General features: G+C 42.2%; 1 long non-coding RNA gene across 1 annotated transcript in view; it reads left to right on the top strand.

The window, feature by feature from the left end:
• The window catches only part of LOC143298843 (uncharacterized), a 53,705-nt gene extending 32,347 nt beyond the window's left edge, over positions 1-21,358 (top strand). The window contains exons 3-4 of the long non-coding RNA XR_013057439.1: positions 19,352-19,500; positions 21,214-21,358. This is a non-coding gene — a long non-coding RNA (uncharacterized LOC143298843). The remainder of the gene's footprint in view (positions 1-19,351; positions 19,501-21,213) is intronic.
• The last annotated feature ends 4,758 nt before the right edge of the window (positions 21,359-26,116 follow it).

The following is a 26,116-nucleotide window of genomic DNA, read 5'->3' as shown; positions in this document are numbered from 1 at the left end:
ACCATTGACAACCCCCTCCCCTCTACTTACCATTGGTGGATGATACTCAGAGACAAGTGAGGGGAATGATTATACAACTTTCAGCAAATTATTAAAGTGACGTTTGCAGAGGAGGGGGGGTGGGGGGTTAGTATGAATTGGTGTTCTTGTTCTTTTTGGAATGTGAGAGCATAGTAACTATCTGTCTGTATATATTAATATAAAGTTTCACAGCTATCGAAGCAGAAAGCAACTAGAATATCAGACTATTGTGTGATGTTGAATGAAATGCTCATCTTATGGAAAAAGAAACCACATTACAATTTTTTTTACTCAGTTATTTAACACTCACCGACACCAACCCTCCCAGCAAGACCGAGATCGTCAAGGCCATCAAGTCCCTCAAGTCAGGAAAGGCAGCTGGCCCAGATGGAATTCCACCTGAAGCTCTGAAGGCCGACATCCAGACTTCAACTGAGATGCTGCACCCTCTCCTTTGCAAGATCTGGGAACAGGAGCAAGTGCCAAAAGACTGGAAAAGAGGACATCTTGTAAAGCTGCCAAAGAAAGGGGACCTTTCATCCTGCAACAGCTGGCGGGGAATCATGCTGTTGTCTATTCCGGGCAAGGTACTGAGCAGAATCATCCTTGAGAGACTGAAGAACGCTTTGGACAAGACACTTCGGGACGAACAAGCAGGCTTCCGACAAGATCGCTCGTGCACGGATCACATCGCAACCATGCGCATCATCATCGAGCAGTCCCTGGAGTGGCAGACCCCCCTGTACACAGTCTTCGTCGACTTTCAAAAAGCTTTTGACAGTGTCGACCGAGATGTCATCTGGAGACTGATGTACCACTATGGATTTCCACCAAAGTTTGTAACCATCATCCAGCAAATGTACGAAGACGCCACCTGTCAAGTGATCCACGATGGGAAACTGACGGAACCTTTCAGTGTGCAAACCGGCGTCCGTCAGGGTTGTTTGCTCTCACCGACCATTTTCCTGATGGTGGTTGACTGGGTCATGAGGCAGTCTACAGCAGATCGGAGGACAGGCATCCAGTGGACTTTCACTAAACAGCTGGAGGACCTAGACTTCGCAGATGACATGTCTTCTCTCCCACAGGCAGCAAGATGCGCAGGAGAAACTATGTCGTGTGGCAGAAGAAGCTGAGAAGACTGGACTCCAAATCAACATTGGGAAAACAGAGGTCATGAGGGTCAACAACAAGAAGCAAGATCCAGTGCAACTACACCAAGAGAACATCAAGGAGGTTGACAAGTTTGTCTACTTAGGCAGTGTTGTCAGCAAAGACGGGGGGACGGACGAAGACATCAAGAGCCGTATCAACAAAGCAAGACACGCCTTCAACACCCTTCGACCAATCTGGAGATCGACAGCCCTCTCAATCCGCAACAAGATCCGGATTTTTAACACCAACGTGAAGTCGGTTCTACTCTATGGCTCAGAGACGTGGAGAGTGACAAAGACCAGCACCCACAAGCTTCAGACATTCACCAACAGATGTCTAAGAAACATCCTGAACATCAGATGGCCAGAGGTTGTCTCCAATGAAGAACTTTGGAACATGACAAAACAGGCCCCACTGGAGACGGAAATCAAGAAACGGAAATGGGGATGGATAGGCCATACACTACGCAAGCCTGCAACAAACATCACAAGACAGGCTCTTGATTGGAACCCACAGGGGAAAAGGAAAGTTGGCCATCCGAAGCAGAACTGGCGGAGAAGCATTGAGGCAGAGACAAGGGCAGTCGGAATGATGTGGGCCGAACTGAAGAGGACCAGCCAGAGCCGGGTGCGTTGGAGGAGTGTTGTTGCGGCCCTATGTTCCCCACGGAATCAAGAGGAATAAGTCAAGTAAGTCAAAGTCACTGTGCATGAAAGTGCTAAAGACATTTGTTTTAAAAAATAGTATAAAACTTACCGATGAACCTTAAGATTTTCTGGAGAAACAATGCCATTTTTGTGTTAGATGAAGTGCCGCTCTCCTGTGTCGAATGTTGATTGGGCCGACGCAACTGACGAAGAGGGGTACCTGCTTTTGAATCGCTTGAGCAAATTGCTCATGGATCAAAAATCTTAGTTTCGGATACCATTGAAATCAGTAGAAAATGCTCTTTACCGCTCATACAGTATCGCGTAGGGTCAGATTTCATTTTCGAACTGCGCGAGGCGTTGAAAGATAGCCGAAAAATTCCTGTAACTTTGCGCTCAGATCTAACTACCCTACTTCGCCCAAGGCTTGGAAAAAAACACACGAAAGTTCTTGAACTTTCGCCTTTCACGGCTCCCAGTTTTTCGAACAGTAACCAATGAATGGAAAACAACGGATGCGATTTTTTCCACTATGTGGTTGAAACTAACTGTGTCGCGCTCAGAAAGACGCCGGCCGCCATTGAACCATTCCATTCCATTCATTCTCCTGCCCGGGATGGGCATAGAGGAGACATGAGGGACGATTCCATAGTCAGACGACGCCATCCGGTTCTATCTTCTGCCTGTCGTATCAGCGTAGCGCTATCCATATTGGTCCATTCCTTGATGTTGTCCATCCAGCATTTGGCTTGCCTCCCTCTTCACCTACCACCCTCTAGCGTTCCCTGTAGAACTGTCTTTTGCAGTGAATTGTGGCGTGTCACATGCCCGAACCATGACAGCTTCCTCCTTTTGACCACTGCTAAGAGTGGTTCCAGTGGACCCGCTAGCATAGTTATTTGGCTCTTGATAAAGTCATTGGTCTTTCTGTTCTTCCATGAGATTCCAAGCAATCGTCTGAAGCATTTTGTCTCAAACGTCTGGACTTTCCTAGTAGTCTCTGCTGTTAAAGTCCAACTTTCACATCCATACAGCAGTATGGATAGCACCAGGGATCGGTACAGTTTGATCTTTGTTGGAAAGCTGATCTCTCTGCTCTTCCAAATCTTGCTGAGCTTAGCCATTGCTGATGTTGCGATCGCTATCCTAATCTTTATTTCAGTTGTTGAGCGACCGTCGTTCGTGAGGGTGGAGCCGAGATATTTGAAAGCATCAATTTCTTCAAGTTGTTGTCCGTTCATGAAGATTTGAGCTTGGGTGTTGGTTGAGCTGTTTACCAACACTTTGCTTTTCTCGGTGCTCACTTCCGTATGCACCTGCTCTTCCTTCTAGTCTCTTGGTGAGGTCTTGTAGTTCTTTGTTGCTGCCTCCTAGTAGATCTATGTCATCTGCGAATCTCAAGTTGTTGATGATTCTTCCTCCTATGGAGATGGTAGAGTGGAAGTCATGGAGGGTTTCGCGCATGATGTTTTCTAGGAAAAGGTTGAATAGTACTGGGGAGAGCAGGCAACCCTAACGGACACCGACTGTGGTCTTAAAGTATATTCCGATTTGGTTGTTGAGGAGGACTGCGCTGCTGGATGTCTTGTACAGCGCCTGAATGACTTGGGTGAGACCCTCCTCGATGCCAAACTGTCTGAGTACCTGCCACAGACCATCATGCCACACCCTGTCAAAGGCTTTCTTGAAGTCTATGAAGTTGTGGAACAGGTCTCTTTGATGTTGCAGGTGTTTTTCCATCAGTAATCGGCAGGTGAAGATCTGTTCTACTGTGCTTCTGCCTGCTCTGAATCCGGCTTGTTCCTCTGCCAGGTGTTCTTCAGCCTCTTTCTTGAGTCGGTTTAGAATGACTCGAAGCATGATTTTGCTCGTGTGGCTAATAAGACTGATTGTCCTGTAATTCTGGCATTGGCGGAGATTCCCCTTTTTTGGTATGGGGATGATGAGCGACCGAGTCCATTCTGAGGGCCACTGTTTTGTCTCCCAGATCTTTTGACAGATTGCTGTTACAATTGTGACCAGCTCATTCCCTCCGTGTTTGAGCAGCTCTGCCGGAATGTTGTCTGCTCCAGGTGACTTTCCTGCTGGTAGACTGCGTACAGCTTCTTCCACTTCTTCCCTCAAAGGCTCACCATCGCTAACACTCTTTACCCTCACAAACTGTCAAGAAGAACAACCTGGCATGCACCGAACGGGAGAACACACAACCAGATTGACTTTGTCCTCACCCCGCGGCGTTTCAAATCAAGCATCAACAGAGCAAAGACGAGGACTTACCCCGGAGCTGACATAGGCAGTGATCACGACCTTGTGCTGCTCACAATGAAGATGAAGCTGAAGAAAAAACACCAAGCGGTGCAACCCCGTATCAAGTTTGATCTGGAGAAGCTTAAAGACCCGGAGATTGAAGAGGTCTTCCAAGCTCAGCTCGGGGGACGGTTTGCGGCACTCAGCCTTCTGGATAACAACATCAACGACCTCACCAACACCTTCAGTGAGGCAGTCCGTGAAACAGCTGAAGAGGTACTGGGGTGACAGAGGAAGAAACACCAGCCATGGATCTCTAACGACATCCTTGACCTATGTGATAAGAGAAGATCCCTGAAGAAGACGAAAAACACTAGCCCTAACAAAGCCGCACAGTATCGTGAAACCAGTAAACTTGTGAGAAAAAAGATGGAAGAAGCCAAAGAACAATGGATCAACGACCAGTGTGAGAAGATCGAAAAAGGAATGGAAGGAGGAAACAGCAAATTTGCCTATGCCACACTGAAGAAACTCACCAAGACGCAGCAGAACAAATCGTCTGTCATTGAGGATACCTCAGGCGAGCTACTGACAGAAAGCTCCACCGTTCTGAACAGATGGACACAATACTGTCAAGAATTATACAACTATCCCATACAACCAGATGACAGTTTGATTGACAGAGACATAACACCATCAAGGGAACCTTCACCCCTGCCAGTGTTGAGGGAAGAAGTGGAAGAAGCTGTACGCCATTGACCAAGGATCGCTATTTCGCGTTACAGTACACTTCTTTTTCTTCCATCCGCGAACTCATTACGCATTGTATAAAGCAAACACAATAAAAGAAATTAAAAATATGGATGATAAATAATTATTTCAGTTGGATAGTTTTTCACAAAATGAAATCAAATTTGAGAAAATGCACTTCAAAATTAGTCAATTTTTTAGGCGTTCATAGGTTTCCCGGCATCGGCCATGGGGGCTGCCGCTACCTATTGTAAGTCCAGTTCAGTTACTCAATGTGGCATCATATTCACAGAGATTGGACACACACACACACACACACACACACATACACAGATATATGTATGTATGTATATCTATTATTTTAGGTTTTTTTTGTTGTTTTGTTGTTTGTTTTTTTTGTGTTTTTTTTTTTTTTTTGGGGGGGGGGGGTTACACGATGGACTGACATATTATCTCACAGTCATACAACTTGAGTTCAACAGCCACAATCATCAAACTGATTTTTGTGTGTATTACTTTAGCGGTGTGACACAACTTATGAGGAAACAAAAATGTTATTAGTATTACTATCATTATTATAATAATAATTATTATTATTAAATGTCACGGCTTTCGATCAGAGAAGGTTGGTTGCCAAACCGGTTGAAAAAACGACTCACACGATCAGATTTCTTCTGTTTTCATTTACTCTTAACATCATGCCTATCTGTCTAGCAGAACAGTCACCGGAATAAAGATAAACATTTGACAAAACTTGTACACAATAAAAGACATCTTTTAACGTTTTCTTTCACTAACTTCGTACTTTGCAAACAACTGATACATCCAACCACCTTCTTGATCCTCGATCGAACGACGCGACGCTATCCCACGATGCTTCACGATTTGGAAAAAATGCAAAGAAAAGATATAGGCTCACATTGTTTACACACCCGAGCCAAAAATCTATTCGTTAAAAAGGGTTCTGTATATGTTATAAAACTTCGGGTTAAAAGAACAAGAAAAAAGAAATTCCAATAGCAGAAGCGAACCCCAGGAGAAGAAAGTGTCTTATCCATTGCACTATCGTGCCTCCTATACTGATGCTCAAAAATATGATATTTAATTTAAACATGCTTTTTTTTAAAGGGCGATAAATCGATTGCAGTATTCGCAGTGAGAACGCTGTTCAAATCATATCATTCTGGTGTATCTTGGGCATTCAAAAAATCTTTTAACGACAATAAAAAATTATTTTTAAGTCCGCGGCAATCACACTGCAACATTTAGCCGTTTTCTCTGGATCTAGATAGATGTACAAGTTTAGTTACACTAGTTGACACGGTCGATTCAATTTCTCTTTTATGCTCATTCCAGTTTTATAGTTTTAAAGTTGATATGAAAATTGAGTATTTTGTTAAACTAAGAACATGTAGAGCCAAGTACGAGTACTTCTAAACGTCGTATGAAGTGAAAAGGACTTCATTTTGAGAAAAGTCAAGACTGGAATTTTTTTGGTTTCATCAATTCAAGGGTATTAACTCGCATGGTGTACAATTTTTAACTGTGAATTCCGACTGATTCTGTGGATAATTTTATGGCAGTTTGGGGCATAATCCAGTAAGTGATGAGGCGTTCACAAATCTTTCTCTGAATAAATATTTAACGGTCTCCTTCTCCAACTTTCCATCACATGTTATCGTGTAATGTCAATTGAATATAGGATTGAACGGGCAGGTCAACAACTTGAAACAAAATGGCGTCGTTCGCGTTCGCAAGACTGAATTTGAGCACGCGCTTTGAGTGTGTATAAATATGTGTACCCAATCATTTGCCCATGAACTTCAGGGCTCAGCCAACAGATCTATAAAGTCCACTCGTCATATTGATTTTAGTATTTTCCGAAAAAGACCACTTGGGCGAATGAACATAGTGGAAGCCCTGTACACTGAGAGTAAAACACAAGCTTTTTATGTATTGAGTATAATTTCAAAATGTAATGTTTAAGATGAGAAAGATCAGTTTAAAGCAAATTAAGCTCCCTGCATAAGTACAGATTAATTTCCCTTTTTTACTATCTGCACCAAAACGTTTGCAAAATAAATAAAACTTCCATGCTTAGCAAAAGAAGTTCCTGTTCGAACAAAAAATGAAAATAATGACTGCTCTTGTTGTGTCAGAATATCAGATCAAAGTGCCAAGTTTAGAGATTACAAAAAAAACAGTAAATGCAGTTTGCATATGATTAGGCTTCTCTTTTTTTTCTTTTTTCTTTTTTTTTTTTGTGCCCATCCCAGAGGTGCAATATTGTTTTAAACAAGATGACTGGAAAGAACTGGATTTTTCCTATTTTTATGCCTAATTTGGTGTCAACTGACAAAGTATTTGCAGAGAAAATGGCAATGTTAAAGTTTACCACACACACACACACAGACAACCGAACACCGGGTTAAAACAGACTCACTTTGTTTTCACAAGTGAGTCAACAAGTGTACTGTAACACGAAATAGCGATCCTTGTTCAATGGCGGCCGGCGTCTTTCTGAGCGCGACACTGTTTCAACCACATAGTGGAAAAAATCGCATCCGTTGATTTCCATTCATTGGTTACTGTTCGAAAAACTGGGAGCCGTGAAAAGCGAAAGTTCAAGGAGAACTTTCGTGTGTTTTTTTCCAAGCCTTGGGCGAAGTAAGGTAGTTAGATCTGAGCGCAAAGTTACAGGAATTTTTCGGCTATCTTTCAACGCCTCGCGCAGTTCAAAAATGAAATCCGAGCCTGCGTGATACTGTATGAGCAGTAAAGAGCATTTTCTGCTGATTTCAATGGTATCCGAAACTAAGATTTTTGATCCATGAGCAATTTGCTCAAGCGATTCAAAAGCAGGTACCCCTCTTCGTCAGTTGCGTCGGCCCAATCAACATTCGACACAGGAGAGCGGCACTTCATCTAACACAAAAATGGCATTGTTTCTCCAGAAAATCTTAAGGTTCATCGGTAAGTTTTATACTATTTTTTAAAACAAATGTCTTTAGCACTTTCATGCACAGTGACTTTGACTTACTTGACTTATTCCTCTTGATTCCGTGGGGAACATAGGGCCGCAACAACACTCCTCCAACGCACCCGGCTCTGGCTGGTCCTCTTCAGTTCGGCCCACATCCAGAGAGCGGCACTTCATCTAACACAAAAATGGCATTGTTTCTCCAGAAAATCTTAAGTTTCATCGGTAAGTTTTATATTATTTTTGAAAACGAATGTCTTTTGCACTTTCATGCACAATATTGAGCTGAAATTCTTTGAATCAGGATTTTGATCAATGTCTGTAACTGAGCAGTTTGGATCTGTTTCATCAGTGTTTTCGTAACGTGACACCGGGTTTCAGTCGGAACATGATTTATTTTTTTCTGAGTAAAACACACAAAAACTGTTGATACAGAATGAAAAATGGACATGTTTAAACGGAGCCCATGAATTCCAGTTACTAATATTTGATTGATAGCGTCGTCTGCTACAGACTCGGTGAGTGTTAATATGGTTAACATGTGGTTTCTTTTTCCATAAAACGAGCATTTAATTCAACATCACACATTTTCAGTTTCAGTAGTCATGATAATAATGATGACAATGATAGTGATGACGACAACAACACAGTTTCAGTTTCAGTAGCTCAAGGAGGCGTCACTGCGTTCGGACAAAACCATATACGCTACACCACATCTGCCAAGCAGATGCCTGACCAGCAGCGTAACCCAACGCGCTTAGTTAGGGCTTGAGAGAAAAAAAGAAGAAGAAAAAGTCTGATATTCCAGTTGCATTCTGCTTCGATAGCTGTGAAACTTTATATTAATATATACAGACATACTATGCTCTCACATTCCAAAAAGAACAAGAACACCAATTCATACTAACCTCCTGCTCCCCCTCCCCCCACCTCCCCCTCTCTCTTCTGCAAACTTCACTTTAATAATTTGCTGAGAGTTGTATAATCATTCCCCTCACTTGTCTCTGAGAATCTCCCACCAATGGTAAGGAGAGGGGAGGGGGTTGTCAGTGGTTGTGGCAAACTTGGCACTGAGCCAAATCACTGACCACATGCTCTGGCTTAGAATCCCTGACTGCTGACAGTGATATAACCCACCACCTCCTCCCTCCAGTCATCCCCTTCCATTTTTTTCCTGTCAGTGGAGCAGGTGTGTGTGTGTGAGAGAGAGAGAGAGAGAGCAAGTTTGCATTTGCACAAGTATGCTTGTGAGTATGTTTATGTATGTCTGAGTATGAAAAAAGTGTAATGTGAAGAGATATAAAATATTATGATAAATTTGAACAGTGCAGTCAACATCCTGTTTCTTAAAAAAAAAAAAAAAAAAATTAACACCAATTTTTAACAAACTAAAATTAGTAAAAAGAAAATCAGTACAATAATACCCATAGCCTAAGCTGCACATCAGGTTCAGTCAAACGATATAACACTATCTTGGATCCAGCAATTAAGAGTATAATGTGCGTGTGTGTGTGTGTGTGTTCATGTAACCCATGATATGCTGTGCATCTCGACTGCATGAAACAGGAAACAAAGGGATAATTCATGAAATGATAAAATGCAAAATACCATGCACATATTGTGAATGAAATATTCACTTTGATATGTATATATATATATATCTAAGACATGCATTCTCACATACACACACAAATAAAGGTGAGTGCACAAAATATCAAAGAATAAGATACTAAGTATGATGTGCATATTAACAATAAAATATTCAATATTTAGTAATCATATATACCTAAGACATTTAGTAATACATTCATCTCAATCATGAAATGTAGTACCCTGAAGTGGAAATATTTGAGTAAATAATCGCATGCAACAAAGAGACCTAAGTTGAACAGTACATGTAGATGGCAAAGCTCTTGTCAGCAACTGGAAAGGACAGACCCCCAAAACTTCAGCCTCAGTTGTCAAAGCATAAGTTGTTGCTGCAATTTGAGTTATTGTGTGAAAGGTAAATGCAGCCAAATTGTTCAGTGCAGTGAATTTTTTGTTGCTGTTGAATTAATACTTACCTGTTAGTATGCCATTTTATAATTCTGTTATCACAGTGTTTTCCTCCCACTCAAAACGCACCGAAATTGACAAAATCCTAACCATATATTAAACTGAGAGCTCTGTTTTTGGTTGTATGTTTTAAATTGAATATAACGTTTGTTCTTTCTTATGAGCTGATCTGTGTATCTAACATGTTGCAGAAAGGGCTGCTCATAGCAGGGCATGCAAGACCTGTTCAATGATCCAAAAAGGCCAGTATGAACAGCTCAGGTGGTGGAGTGTCCATCGAGATCGATAATGACCATCGTTGTCATCCAGCTGGGGGATGGGGGGAGGGTGGTGGTGGGGTGGGGGGGAGGATGCTCATGAATCTATCTGTGAATGCGCAGATGGCTGAATAGTCCAATCTGCGCACGAAATGTTTGCTGACAGTTGGGGCAGACAAAGACAGGCATACCATTGTCAGGGAGCTTGTTTGCCCGTGACTTTCTGGCCTGCCTCTTCTGAACAGCTGCAGCAGTCCTGTTGGCCTCGCACAACTTGGCGCCTTTGTGCACAGCAGCTCGCCATTTGTCACGGTCCACTGCAGATTCCTCCCAGGAGTCAGGGTTGATATCAAATGCTTTCAGAGAGACTTTCAGAGTATCTCTGAAGCGCTTCTTCTGACCTCCGTGTGATCTCTTCCCTTGTTGCAGATCGCCATAGAAGAGCCTTTTGGGGAGCCAATGGTCTGGCATGCGCGCCACGTGTCCAGCCCAGCGAAGCTGGGACTGCATCAGGATGGTAAAGATGCTGGGAAGGGTGGCTTATGCGAGCACCTCTGTGTCTGGGGTCCTGTCTTGCCACTTGATGTTCAGTAGCTTCCTGAGGCATGTTGTGTGGAAGTGGTTCAGCTTCTTGGCATGTCGTTGGTACACTGTCCAAGTTTCGCAGGCGTACAGTAGTGTGGGGAGAACTACTGCTCTGTAGACCTTTAGCTTGGTCTCAAGACTAATGCCTCTTCTGTTCCAGACATTTGCACTGAGTCTACCAAAAGTTGCGCTTGCTCTTGCAATCCTGACGTTCACTTCATCGTCGATGGTCACATTTCGTGACAGTGTGCTGCCAAGGTATGTGAACCGCTCCGCCGCACTGAGTCTCTGACCGTTGACTGTGATGTTGGGCTCAACGTAGGGTTTCCCTGGGGCTGGCTGATGGAGAACTTCAGTTTTCCTCGTGCTGATGGTAAGGCCGAAGTTCCTGCTGGCAGTGGCAAACTTGTCAACGCTGAGTTGTATGTCAGCTTCAGATCCAGCGTTGAGGGCACAATCATCAGCAAACAATGTTTTAAATTGAATATAACATTTGTTCTTTCTTATGAGCTGATCTGTGTATCTAACATGTTGCAGAAAGGGCTGCTCATGGCAGGGCATGCAAGACCTGTTCAATGATCCAAAAAGGCCAGTATGAACAGCTCAGGTAGTGATGCCAGGAAACCTGTGAGTGCCAAAAAAGATTTTTTTGGTGTGCATTCTCTCTCTTGTGAATCGAATGCCAGTTTGTGAAGAAATAAAATGCATCATCCACCTTTTATTTCTTATTTATTGTGGTTCTTCAACAATGAAATGCATGACTGGGTTCATGGATGGAAGAAAAAGCTAAGAGCTGAAAGAAAATAGATTCATATATCTGTCATTTTGTCCCACCTGGGAACCCTATGCAGCAATGGAGCCCTTGATGCAGAAGTGACGCTGCGCATCACCAAGGCCAGCTCCACCTTTGGCAGACTCAACAACAGGCTGTGGAACAACAAAGGCGTTAGGCTCAGCACCAAAATCAAAACCCACAGAGCTGTTGTGCTGACCACCTTGTTGTACTGCTGTGAAACAGGGATGACGTATTGCCGTCACATTCAACAACTTGAGCAGTTTCACCAGAGGTGCCTACGAAAGATCCTCGGCATAAAGTGGCATGACAGGGTCTCCAACCTCCAGGTCCTAGAGAGGAGTGGCCTGCCCAGCATCGAAAGCCTGCTGATTCAGTGCCAGCTACGCTGGACAGGACACGTTTTCCGCATGACAGACAGCAGGATCCCGAAGATGCTACTGTATGGCCAGCTGAAGGAAGGCCACCGCGAACTTGGAAGACCCTGCAAGCACTTTAAGGACACCTTGAAGACAAACCTCAAAGCCTGTGACATAGACATCGCTTCCTGAGAAACTGATGCCTTTGACCGCTCTCGCTGGAGGATGCTGTGCTCTAGTGACATAAAGACGTTTGAAAACAAGAGAACACTGGCCATTAAGAAGAATGAGCAAAGGAAGCAGGGCTCAACTTCTGGAGACGTTTTCCCTTGCAACACCTGTGGGAAGTGCTGCGTATCCAGAATCAGCCTCTTCTCCCATATGAGGACACACACCGACAGATAATCCTGCCTGCCAACTCATCCGTCGGTCGGACGGGAGACTCCATCATTATGTTCTACCAGGTCAGCGACTGTCAGTGGTCAGCAATTGTCATTGGTGGTAGACCTTCAAGTGACCATACCCCCCCAGCCCCCCGCCCCATACACATACACACACATTACCCAGGCAGGAGGATGGGTTCATAATGATTTCCCGAAAGTTTTATTATCAATTTACCATTCAAATATACTTGTCTGCCAAAAACGAATTATGGTATGAATATACCAGGGTATGATTAAAAAAGACACTGTTTTTATATTGTTGAGAAAGTGTGTGGTCAACAAAAATGGTATGTTGTTATTAAAGAAGTGTCCTATTTGACTAAGATTAGGTTTGTAGAGCTTTGTATTATATCACTCAGTCTTTTACAATCAAGAATGTCCAGAGCTAAAATGTACCCTAGCGTAACAGGCGTTCTGTTACTGACCTATTTCTTTTCAGTGGTATTTTTCTTTCCAGTTAGAACTTTTTCCATAAAGTCCTTCTTGGTTTTCTTTGTAAATTGTGACAAATTACACTGATTAACTTTAAAACCATCATCAATACTAAATATATCGCGGCGAAACAGTGTGAATGTGTGTGTGGTGTTCACCGAATAATGTATTTACTGTGAGTCAGCGGGATGCACACAACGTATATGTCTGTGTATAAGTGTATGTGTGTGGGCAGAGAGAGAGTGAGAGACAGTGGCAGAGAGGGGGAGAGATAAAGAAACAGAAAATGAGAGGAGAGGGAGGGAGAGAGAGAGACTAACAGAGGGAAGAGAGAGAGTAGCAGAGATGGGGAGACACATAGAGTGGCAGAGATGAGGAGACACATAGAGTGGCAGAGATGGGGAGAGAGAGAGAGGGGGGGAGACAGAGACACACACAGAGAGCGGCAGAGATGGGGAGACCGAGAGAGACACAGAGAGAGAGAGTGGCAGAGACGGGGAGACAGACAGTGTGGCAGAGAGAGAGAGAGAGGGGGAGACAGTGTGTGTGTGGCAGAGATGGGGAGACAGAGAGAGAGAGACAAACACGCAGAGTGGCAGAGATGGGGAGACAGACACACAGAGAGAGTGCAGAGATGGGGAGACAGACACAGAAAGAGAGAGAAGGTGACACAGAGAGAGGGGGAGACAGACACAGGGAGAGAGTGGCAGTGAAGGGGAGACAGAGAGTGGCAGAGATGGTGAGACAGAGAGAGAGTGGCAGAGAGGGAGGGGGAGACAGAAAGAAAGACAGAGGGGGAGAGACAGAGAAACAGAAAATGAGAGAGAGAGAGAGAGACTGACACAGGGAGAGAGACAGAGAAACAGAAAATGAGACAGGGAGAGAGAGAGACAGAAAGCGGCAGAGAGGGGTAGATAGAGAGAGAGAGAGTGGCAGAGATGGGGAGACAGAGAGAGAGAGAGAGTGGCAGAGATTGGGAGACAGAGTGAGTGGCAGAGAGGGGGAGGCAGAGAGAGTGGCAGAGATGGGGAGGCAGACGGAGATAGGGGGAGACAGAAAGAGAGAGAGTGGCAGAGAGGGGGAGACAGGCACAGAGAGAGAGAGACAAACACACACACACAGAGTGGCAGAGAGGGGGGGAGAGAGAGAGAATGGCAGATATGGGGAGACAGAGAGGGGGAGAGACAGAAAAACAGAAAATGAGAGAGAGACTGACTGACACAGAGAGAGAGTGGCAGAGAAGACAGAAAATGAGACGAAGAGAGGGGGAGAGACAGAGAAACAGAAAATGAGAGACAGTGAGTGAGAGAGAAAGACCGACACACAGAGAGAGACAGAGAAACAGAAAATGGGAGACGAAGAGAGACAGAGAGCGAGCGAGCGTTTGCCACCATATCGTGATGAAAAAGTCTAAGTCCGTGTAATACGGCCCGGACTACAAGGCAGCGAGCCCACACAACAGCGGGCCCAACACACAAGTCACTGCTCAACTCTGATGCGGACGGCTGTTATGAAGAGAACACACAACACGTTCATCATTCCACAACACAACTTTGATCAAGCAGAAAGCATTATCAGTCACAAATATGTACATACATCTGTATTTGACTGTTTTTGGATCTTTGTGAGAGGGACTATCGACACGGGGGAGTATCGGGCTGACCCGGGGGGAGGGGAAAGCAGGGGGTTAGTATGCATTGGTGTTTTTGTTCTTTTTGGAATGTGAGAGCATAGTATCTATCTGTCTATATATTAATATAAAGTTTAACAGCTATCGAAGCGGAATGCAACTAGAATATCAGACTTTAGTGTGATGTTGAATGAAATGATTTTATGGAAAAAGAAACCACATTACAATTTTTTACTCACTTATTTAACACTCACGCTAATGCTGTGTATGCAGTCTGGCCTTAGGGCGACACCAGGCTGACAGACTCCACACAGATGGACATCCATTGCCCTTCCCTGATAAGAGGCTCTGTCAGGGTGACCGAATATTTTCCCTCACCACATAGAACACCCTTCTATGGATACCAACAAAACCCTGTCTCGCGTGCACCTCGGGGATCAGCTGCATAGCACGAGACATAAATTCAGATCCCCAAAAACCCCAAAACAGGCGTGGCAAAAGAGGTGGGAAAAGATCGTGCTTAGGTAGCAGAATGACAAAAGCAGAGCGGCTGTCAAAGAAATTCTTTAGAATCGGCAGTTGGAATTGTTCCAGCGCAAGAATGAGAATCTCAACAATTGAGAAATTGGCATATGATTTTGACATTCTATGTCTCCAAGAGACCAGGACAAGTGCAGACAGACCAATACATTTTGAGAATTTCACAGTCTTTCAAAGGAATGAAGGAAGAGGGGTAGCAATCATACTGAACAAAAACCTAAAAAACAAAGTTTCCACCATAAATCTAGAGAAATGGTGTAGCAACTCATGTGAATTATTGGGGGTGCGTCTTGAAAAACCTGACGGAGTTCACAAAAGCATCGTGCTCATCAATGCCTACGTTCACCCAGGAACCTGCACAACAAAAGAGGATTGGGCCTTTTTAGAGGAAATAGAGAACGAACTTGGAGACTCGGTCATTATCTGTGGAGACCTCAATGCAAGATCGAAGTTATGGGACCAGCGGAACACCAACCCACAAGGACTCGCACTTGAAGGAATGTTAGGGGAAATTCTTCTTAGCCCTTTAACAACCACATCCCCAACTCGCCTTGGAACAAGACAAGGGGACAGTGACAGTGTGATCGACATCGCTCTAACATCTCCAAAATTCAGAGCAGAAATGAATGCAGAGACGCTTCCATACCAAGGCAACGACCACCTCCCGGTAGCTTTCAGTCTACAGAAACTGTCCGATAAACTCTGTATGAAACTGCGTGATCCATTTCAGTATGAAACCAAAGAGACAACCGTCATCGAAAAATTAAGACGCAGAAGAAACAAAAGAACGGCACTGAACAGGATGCAAACTATTCAGCCCCCATGGTGGAATACCGACACAGAGAGAGCCTGGATAGAAAAACATGCGGCTGTCAAACTTTGGCAAAAAGAAAGAACAAAACCATCTCCGGACAAAGATATTGAAACAAAAATGAAAGAAAAAACTAAACAGTTTGAAGTCATTGCTCAAGAGGCCAAAAATGACAAGTGGAAACAGTTTTGCGAGGCACTCAGTTATGACACGACATTGACAGAGTTCTGGCAATTTTATCGTCGCATGGAAGGGAAAACGTGCACAACAACCCCAGACATGTTAGACACTGACGGAAACAAGCTTAAGACAAATGAAGAAAAAGGATCTGCCTTGCTCAAACGTTTCATACAACAGAGTGATCAAAGAAACTTAGATGAGAAAAAGAAATATGTTGAGGAGTTAAACCAAACCCTTATGCAGACTGGACCTGATGATGACTTGACAATGGATGATCTAAACGAGGCAATAGCTAAATGCAAGAAAGAATCGGCTCCTGGCCCAGACAAAGTTCGTTACTCAAACATCAAGGAGCTACCGGAAGAAGACAGAAGCAAACTTTTCAATCTATATCAAAACAGTTTCCACAATGGACAGGTGCCGGAGGACTGGACACACAGCTTCTTAAAACCCATACCAAAACCAGGAAAGGACCATCATCAGGTAAGCGGCTACCGGATCCTAACCATGCAAAACATTGTTGGAAAGCTCATGGAACGCATGATAGCCAGGAAACTGGCAAGGGATCTTGAACACAGGCACATTCTCCCTTCAAATCAAGGTGGTTACAGAACAGGCAAGTCCACATGGGAAAATGCAGCTGCTTTTGCATATGAGGTGTATGAAGGATTTCAAAGAAAAGAAGAAACACTAGCAGTAGCAATTGACCTTGAAGATGCCTACAATAAAGTCCAGTTTGCGCACCTCATGGAGCTGCTACTAAGGTATGGAGTAAGTTTGACACTGACAAGATGGATAGCAGCAGCGCTTCAGGAAAGAACCGTCGTCCTACGCCTCGGAGATTGGATGTCTGCGCCTTCTAAACTATCCATGGGACTGCCACAAGGGTCTCCGCTCTCTCCTGTCCTCTACAATGTCTACACGAAGGGCCTTGCAGACTTAAACAACAATGGAATTGCTCGGGTGCTTACCCTTGCGGATGACGGCCTGGTCTTCAAAACTTCGAAAAATGCTCAGGAAAGAACTGAAGCCGTCCAGAAACAACTAAACAATATTACTCAATGGTGCAAAGACAGGATCTTCCATCAATCCAGCGAAAGCCCAAACGTTGCTGTGCACCCTCAACAACAAAACCGCGAGCAAATCACCACCTTCTGTGTCATTCGATGGGATTCAAATTGAGAAAACTGAATGCCTACGCTACCTAAGAATACACTTCGACAGGATGCTGACCTTCAGAAAACACACGGAAAATACTGTTCTCAAATGCAAAAAGGGCCTTTCAGTCTTAAAAGCAATGGCAACCAAAGGAATTGAACGCCACCTCTTCCTGCTATACCAATCACTCGTCCTCAGTGTGATCGACTACGGACTTGGGCTAACAACACCGTCTCAAAGCAACCTCCTAAAATTAGAAAGAGTCCAAAATGAAGCTATGAGGCTGATCCTTGGAACAACAAAAGACACGCCCACAGAAACCATGCGATACCTGCTTGACCTTCCTTCAGTGCAGGCCAGAAACAAGTTAGAACAGGTCAAGACCTACTTCAAAGCATTAGAAAACCCTCAAAACCCACTGCATGACGCAGTCAAAGAACCAAAAGGCAGCCGTCTAGGACGAGGAAGATCATGGATGGGGCAAGCAGAAGACACAATCCAGCTAGTATGCCGACTACAAGACCTGAAAGAAACAAAAGAATGGGAGAAAAACCCCGAAAACCTCAACCATCTATTCAACACAGTCATTTCACCCACTCTAGGAAGACATTGTCGGGAATGGCCAGAGGGCAAAACTGATGCGGAAGTGAAGCTGCTTATAGAAGAAAACAGTAAAGAAGAGGACATCATCATATACACAGATGGCTCAGTCACCAAAGACCAGTCTGGCTGGGGATTCACTGCGAAACAAAATGGAAAAACAATTTGGGAAGAGAATGCTGCCTACAAAGTCACAACCTCCAGCCTAACGATGGAAGTTGAAGCTGTGACACATGCCCTCCAGTGGCTATCGTCCATCCATACGCCCGGAAACCAACATGCCATGATTCTAACCGACTCAATGAACCTCATACAGAAAATTGAAAACGGAATGGGAAGCCCAGAGTGGCATAACGCAATGCCCAACTTTCAGATTAAAAAACTCACATGGTCATACTGCCCGGGACATGCAGGTGTTAAGGGAAATGAGCGAGCTGACAGACTTGCTGGTAACGCAACACCAACGAGCGGCCTAGATCTAGGAAAATCGGAAATCCTCAGAAAAGTCAAAGAATACCAAAAAGAACAGGTACAAGGCCATCACACCATCGATCGCCTCAAAGAAATAGAAGCAGAGAGAGGGAGCGGCCGCAAGTCTAACATGAAAGGTAGAGCACGATGCTTTGCAAATCAAACAAATATCGGCATCATTTCCAAACCAACATTGCGCAAATTTCTTCAAAACGGAACAGAGTCTCTGTGGGCCTTTCCAAATACAATAGACCGAGCAACACACTAGACGCCACGTTCTTGGCATCAGAGATCTTTTCCCATCCCTCTTGCGGCCAGTCAGTGGCGGCTGTGTGTGTTTGTGTGTATGTGTGCGTCTGTGCTTTTGAGTGCGTTTGTGAATGCGCGAGAGTGAAAGTGTACACAAGTGTCAGGAGAGATATGTGTACGTGTGTGTGTGTGTGAGGGGAGGTGGGAGTGCGGGGGGAGGTGGGGTAGGGGATGAGGTATGTGAGTGTATGCATGCCTACACTGTGGGAGCAACAGGATATTGGAACGTATATATATATATATATATATCTTTGTATGTACGTGTGTTGGGTTGGGGGTGGGAGATATGGGCGTATGTGTGTGTGCTTGTACAAGTGTTCATCTCTGTGAGTGTGTGTGTGTGCCGTGGAAGCTGCGATACGTAGACTAGAAATGAGTGTGTGGAGGAGGGGGTAGAGGAGGTGCAAGGTAATGTGTGTGTGTGTTGGAGCTCATGTACGTTTATATGTATTTGACTGTGCTTTCATATGTGCTTGTACAAGTAAGTGTTCATCTCTGTGAGTGTGTGTGTGTGTGCCGTGGAAGCTGTGATACTTAGACTAGAAATGAGTGTGTGGAGGAGGGGGGTAGAGGAGGTGCACGGTAATGCGTGTGTGTGTGTGTGTTGGAGCTCATGTACGTTTATATGTATTTGACTGTGCTTTCATATATGTGAAACTGCATGTTTGGTGCATTTCTGTTATGCATGTGTGGGTGTAGGTGTGAATGTGTGTCTTCATATTTTACATTTATTCGCTTATTTATCACCATTGTTGTCTTATTTATTCATTTATTTATGTTTTATTATTATCATTTTATTAGTATTACTAATATTATTACTACTACCTTTTTCTATATTATAATTATTATTTATTCATTTATTTATGCAAGCTTATCTATTATTTATTCCCCCGTTTGTTTGTTTGTTTTTTGTTTTTTTCTCAAGGCCTGACTAAGCGCGTTGGGTTACGCTGGTGGTCAGGCATCTGCTTGGCAGATGTGGTGTAGCGCATATGGTTTTGTCCGAACGCAGTGACGCCTCCTTGAGCTACTGAAACTGAAAACTGTCCCGAGCACTTCCGGTTTTAGACCCAGGTAATATTTTGCTCACAAAACAAAAATCAATCAAATATTAGTAATTGGAATTCATGGACTCCGTTTTAACATGTCCATTTTTCATTCTGTATCAATAGTTTTTGTGTGTTTTACTCAGAAAAAAATAAATCGTGTTCCGATTAAACACGGTGTCACGTTACGAAAACACTGATGAAATAGATCCAAGCTGCTCAGTTACTGACATCGATCAAAATCCTGATTCAAAGAATTTCAGCTCAATATTGTGCATGAAAGTGCTAAAGTCATTCGTTTTCAAAAATATAAAACTTACCGTTGAAACTTAAGATTTTCTGGAGAAACAATGCCATTTTTGTGTTTGATGAAGTGCCGCTGTCCTGTGTCGAATGTTAATTGGGCCGACGCAACTGACGAAGAGGGGTACCTGCTTTTGAATGGCTTGAGCAAATTGCTCATGGATCAAAAATCTTAGTTTCAATATAGCCGAAAAATTCCCGTAACTTTGCGCTCAGATCTAACTACCCTACTTCGCCCAAGGCTTGGGAAAAAAAACACACACACGAAAGTTCTCCTTGAACTTAAGCCTTTCACGGCTCCCAGTTTTTCGAACAGTAACCAATGAATGGAAAACAACGGATGCGATTTGTTCCACTAAGCTTATGTGGTTGAAACTAGGCCTAACTGTGTCGCGCTCAGAAAGACGCCGGCCGCCATTGAACAAGGATCGCTATTTCGCGTCACAGTACACTTCTTTTTCTTCCATCCGCGAACTCATTCATGCATTGCATAAAGCAAACACAATAAAAATTAAAAATATGGATGATAAATAATTATTTCAGTTGGATAGTTTTTCATGAAATGAAATTTGAGAAAATGCACTTCAAAATTAGTCAATTTTTTAGGCGTTCATAGGTTTTCCGGCATCGGCCATGGGGGCTGCCGCTACCTACTATATAACACTATCTGGGATCCAGCAATTAAGAGTATAATGCGTGTGCGTGTGTGTGTTCATGTAACCCATGATATGCTGTGCTGTGTGCATCTCAACTGCATGAAACAGAAAACAAAGGGATAATTGATGAAATGATAAAATGCAAAATACCATGCACATATTGTGAATGAAATATTCACTTTGATATATATATATATATATAAGACATGCATTCTCACATATACACACAAAGGTGAGTACACAAAATATATATCAAAGAATAAGATACTAAGTATGATGCACATATTAACAATAAAATATTCAATATTTAGTAATCATATATACCTAAGACATTTAGCAATATATTCATTTCAGTCATGAAATGTAGTTCCCTGAAGTGGAAATATTTGAGTAAATAATCGCATGCAACAAAGACATAAGTTGAACAGTACATGTAGACGGCAAAGCTCTTGTCAGCAATTGGAAAGGACAGACCCCCAAAACTTCAGCCTCAGTTGTCAAAGCATAAGTTGTTGCCGCAATTTGAGTTATTGTGTGAAAGGTAAATGCAGGCAAACAGTTCAGTGCAGTGAATTTTGTGTTGCTGTTGAATGAATACTTACCTGTTAGTATGCCATTTTATAATTCTGTTATCACAGTGTTTTCCTCCCACTCAAAACACCGAAATTGACAAAATCCTAACCATATATTAAACTGAGAGCTCTGTTTTTGGCTGTATGTTTTAAATTGAATATCACATTTGTTCTTACTTATGAGCTGATCTGTGTATTAACATGTTGCAGAAACGGCTGCTCATGGCAGGGCATGCAAGACCTATTCAATGACCCAAAAAGGCCAGTATCAGTATGAACATCTCAGGTAGCGAGCAGCATGTTATTGCTGATGCCAGGAAACCTGTGAGTGCCAAAAAAGATTTTTTGGTTTGCATTTTCTCTCATGTGAATCAAAAGCCATTTTGTGAAGAAATAAAGATGCATCATCCACCTGTTATTTCTTATTTCTTGTGTTTCATCTATTATGAAATGCATGACTGGGTTCATGGATGGAAGAAAAAGCTAAGAGCTGAAAGAAAATAGATTCATATATCTGTCATTTTTGCTAGAAACTTAATATTTGCTCCCACCTGGGAACCTTTGTCGTGGAATGCGTCATCAACCTATCCATTCTGTATAATGCTCTCAAGTTGCATTTGTTTAAAAAAAAATTTGCAGTAATTTTGCAGAAGTTGATCAGCCAAGACCACTGGTAACGTACTGTGGCTGTAACTTCAATATTTTTTCAAAACCAAAAATTTTGAAGAAGTCTCATCCACAACGTGCACCCTTATATATGAGAAAATCAGGTATTCCTTTTCTGCCAACTTTAGATGGAAGTTTTAAGGTTATTTTAATTTATTTTGAAAGCTGACATTTCACTTAATACACACAAAATTTCCTGGTCCTACTTGTGACAGTTACTGAAATATTCATCTTTGCAGCATGCTACCCCAATAAAAAATATAAAAAAAATTAAATAAAAAGTCTTTTTTCCGCTGGTCAAATTGAAGATTTTTCAAAGTTTGAGACTGATACTTAAAATTCAGTTAATTATCCTGCCTGAAAAAAATTCACTGCACTTTTTGTGATGTATTCTGCAAGATATTTTATTATGAAATTCAACTGTCTATTCTTTTCAGTGCTGTAGACCTTCAAAGTTGCTATTCTGTGCAGATTGACAGGTCTTGATTTTCTATTTCGCCCAACTTTGACAGGCATATTTTCCAATTTCTTTGCTGCTGAAGTGTTATTTTTTTCTTGTGCAGTATGCCATTATCATATGGTTTTTAGAAGCATGAGTTTTCATTATAGTACCCTCATGGACAGTACAGTATAACTGTGAAAATGTTAAAATATTAAGTACTAACAGCATGTACGCATCGTCACATCTTTAAAATGGAATATCTTCAGAACCAATCAAGATATGCACTTGCTCTTTTTTTCTTTTTTTTCTTATATTGTCATGTTTGCCAAAAATCACATTTCAGTCATTGTAATGTATATTTGAATTTTCACTGCCGCCACCTATAATTATTCCCTGTTTCTGTGTATATGATAAATATCCACTGTGAAAAGACCCAACAAACGAATCTAACCATTTCGGCAATTTTCGTCCAAAACACTTTAAAGAATTCTATGGTAATACCGTCACTGCCAGGAGCTGAACCATTTCTCAGCTTTCTGACGGCATCGGTGGTCTCCTCTACTGTCATGATGCCCTCACACAAAGCAGCTTCATTTTCATGTAAGTGACGAAAATGTTCATGTTCAATAAATGAATTTGTTTCGTCTGTCACATCATCTACTTCTGTTTTCTGATTTCATTTTAATTAGTCATTTGCGTAATGAAGTCCATTGGTCTCCCACATAGTGTTGTATGCAAAATGAACACGACTTTCAACACGACTTTCTACAGGTTTCTATGGCAGAAAAAACAAAGTAATGGAAAGGCATTTGAAATGATAAAAACGTTAAGTCATGGAAGCTGAATACAACGCTGGAGGCCTTAAAATGATTGTCACGCGTGCCGCTAAAGTGGACGTGCACCCGCCCCACGATACCCCACTACAGACGCCACAACAAGCCCACGCAGAAACTATAAAATTATGTAATGTATTTAATGAATGTTTATATTTATAGATTGTGTGTGTGTGTGTATATATATATATATATATATATATATATATATATATATACAATATCATTTACCAAAAACAGCAGTATTGTTTTTTTCCACTAGCATGAATTTACTCCCGATGTTAACTCGTGGCGTTTAGTGGGCGCGCTCCTTAAACCTTAAAATATCCAATAAAATTGTCTTGAGCATATGCAAAGCAAGATATCCGGCTAAGTTATACTAGTTGTAGAAATGACTAAAGTAAGGTCACAACAAACAGGAGACAGAAAATACAAACGTAACAATGAAACACGACGAAGAAAAACAATACATAAACAACAGGTCCAGAACACAAGCTCCTACCTAGAGCGACGTGACGTTGCACCATGACTGGAACGGAGGCACTGACCTCGAAGACGTGCGCCAGGCAGAACCCCAGACATTATGCTGTCAACTGTGGAGACTCACTGACGGGACTAAAGACAAAAAGCACCCACTGGCCAACGCACAGTGTTCTGTAGATTAACGAACGGGTGCTTACAGAGAAACACAGTCCCATCTGGCGGACATGAAGTCGTTTACAGAGGGTAGAATAGCAGCAGCAGCTAAGCGCTGGTTCCACCAACGTCGTTCTCCAAGGACTGGCTCCCTAGAGTGAAGGTAGGGAAAACCGGTGAGGAGCACTGGAAGTACTAGAACTCAGCTCACTCAGTTTCCTATATATATTTTTTTTCGTTCAGATTTGCATGAGACACATGAAACATACAAAACACGACACAAACAACACTTACGATCTCTCTCCACCCTCGAACGCCCCAACCACCAAGGGGAACACGCACGATGAAAAACATCGTGCACACACATGAGCAACACCCGCCACTAAAAATATTCCAGCGACCCACCAGCCTCCGCCAACTTCGCCTGTCATGTGAGAAGATGAGACGGATTCGAACCCCTCCGTAAACGCAAAAAGAAAACCAAAACAGCCGCGGGAACCATGTCGTCCATGACCATGATAATGATTACAATGTAAACGTACTTTAATTTACAGTGGGCATGAAATCTTTCTGAAGCAAACGAACAGAAAACGGTGCTTGATATCGTGAAATGGCATGTTGGAAAACTTGTGAAAGATGACAAGGTTTTCCATATCTACTATAAAATTAGAGACGTCAAGGGTTTAGATAGTATTGATGTGTTCTGCCTGGGTATAGTAACTACCTTTTTAGATAATAAATCTTTAGCAACACACAATCTAATTAACAGCAGCAACTTCCAGTCAGATTCTATTCAACAACTCTTTGATCACATACAAAAACAAAACTTTTTTTTAAACATGACAAGAAAATGGGATAAAACTGATAAAAGATTTAATTTATGCAATTGAAAACCGAATACTTATTTTAAAAGAAATACAAACTCAGATTGGACAGAACGAAGCAAACTTGATGCTTGAATGTAATCTTACCCATTCTATTCCCGAAACATGCATGAATTATTACTAATCATCCTCATCCTTATCATTATTATTATTATTATTACCATCATCATCATTGTTATTAAGAACATTCACGCCTTATCTTGAAAATAAGCCCTAGGCAGAACACATGTAAATATCAAAAAGGAAGAACTGAACACAAGATACCAAACACTGAAATTATTAAATTAAAAATCGAGCAGGGGTGATCCTAAGCATGCGGGTATCACTTTTGTATCGTTTACTGGTATTATCATTGCTAAATATTGTTAATCTCATGGACTGGCCGAATGAGTGTGATATAAAATGTCAGTAATGCGCATTGTGTGTCATTTCTGATGAACGTCATGCTCTCTAGTGCTAATCATGCTGAAAGTCTTTTAATTAAAAACCGTCTCAATATTTTGAAAAACAACAACAAAAATCAATCCATCCTTGCAAGAACAGGAACAAAGAGAACCAGGACAAGAACAAAAACCAACAGCAGCATAACAGTTAACTGACAAACAGAACAACTGACATCAACTGTGACAAACAGAACAACAAGGAGAACAGGAAGAGGGAACGAGAATCACACTAAGAACAAATAAAACAAACAAGAGAGGCAAGGCCTTCAAGACTCACTTGTGATACACATTTAAAAAAAAAAAAAAAATTTTAATCTAATCATTAAAATGTGTTCTGTATTTGTTATTATAAAACTTCGGGTTAAAAGAAGAAAAAAAGAAGTCCTAACGGCAGATTCGAACCCCGCGCGTTCGGGTGAGAAGAAACGGTCTTACCCATTACACTATCGTGGCTCCTAAACTGACGTTCAAAAATATATTTAAACATGCTTTTTTAAAAGGGCGATAAATCGATTGCGGTATTCGCAGTGAGAACGCTGTTTAAATCATATTATTCCGGTGTATCTTGGGCATTCAAAAAATCTTTAAGGGCAATTAAAAATTCTTTTTAATGGCTATCCCCGCAATCACACTGCAACATTTAGCCGTTTTCACTAGATCTAGATAGATGTACAAGTTTAGTTACACCCGCTGGGAATGTGGTACGACACGGTCGATTCAATTTCTCGGCTTTTATGTTCATTCTATTTTTATAGTTGATATGAAAATTGAGTATTTTGTTAAACTAATAACATGTAGAGCCAAGTACAAGTACTTCTAAACGTCGTAAGAGGTGAAAAGGACTTCATTTTGCGGAGAAAAGTCAAGACTGGAAATTTTTTCGTTTCATCGTGATCAATTCAAGGGTATTAACTCGCATGGTTTACAATTTTTAACTGTGAATTCCGACTGATTCTGTGGATATTTTTATGGCAGTTTGGGGCATAATCCAGTAAGTGATGAGGCGTTCACAAATCTTTCTCTGAATAAATATTTAACGGTCTCCTTCTCCAACTTTCCATCACATGTTATCGTGTATTGTCCATTGAATATAGGATTGAACGGGCAGGTCAACAACTTGAAACAAAATGGCGTCGTTCGCGTTCGCGAAGAATATGAGCACGCGCTTTGAATGTGTATAAATATGTGTATGCAATTGATTTTTGCCCA

This window comes from Babylonia areolata, chromosome 24 (genome assembly GCF_041734735.1).
Source record: "Babylonia areolata isolate BAREFJ2019XMU chromosome 24, ASM4173473v1, whole genome shotgun sequence".
Taxonomy (NCBI): domain Eukaryota; kingdom Metazoa; phylum Mollusca; class Gastropoda; order Neogastropoda; family Buccinidae; genus Babylonia; species Babylonia areolata.
The sequence above is the reverse complement of the archived record's forward strand: the minus strand, read 5'-3'. Positions and strand labels throughout refer to the sequence as shown.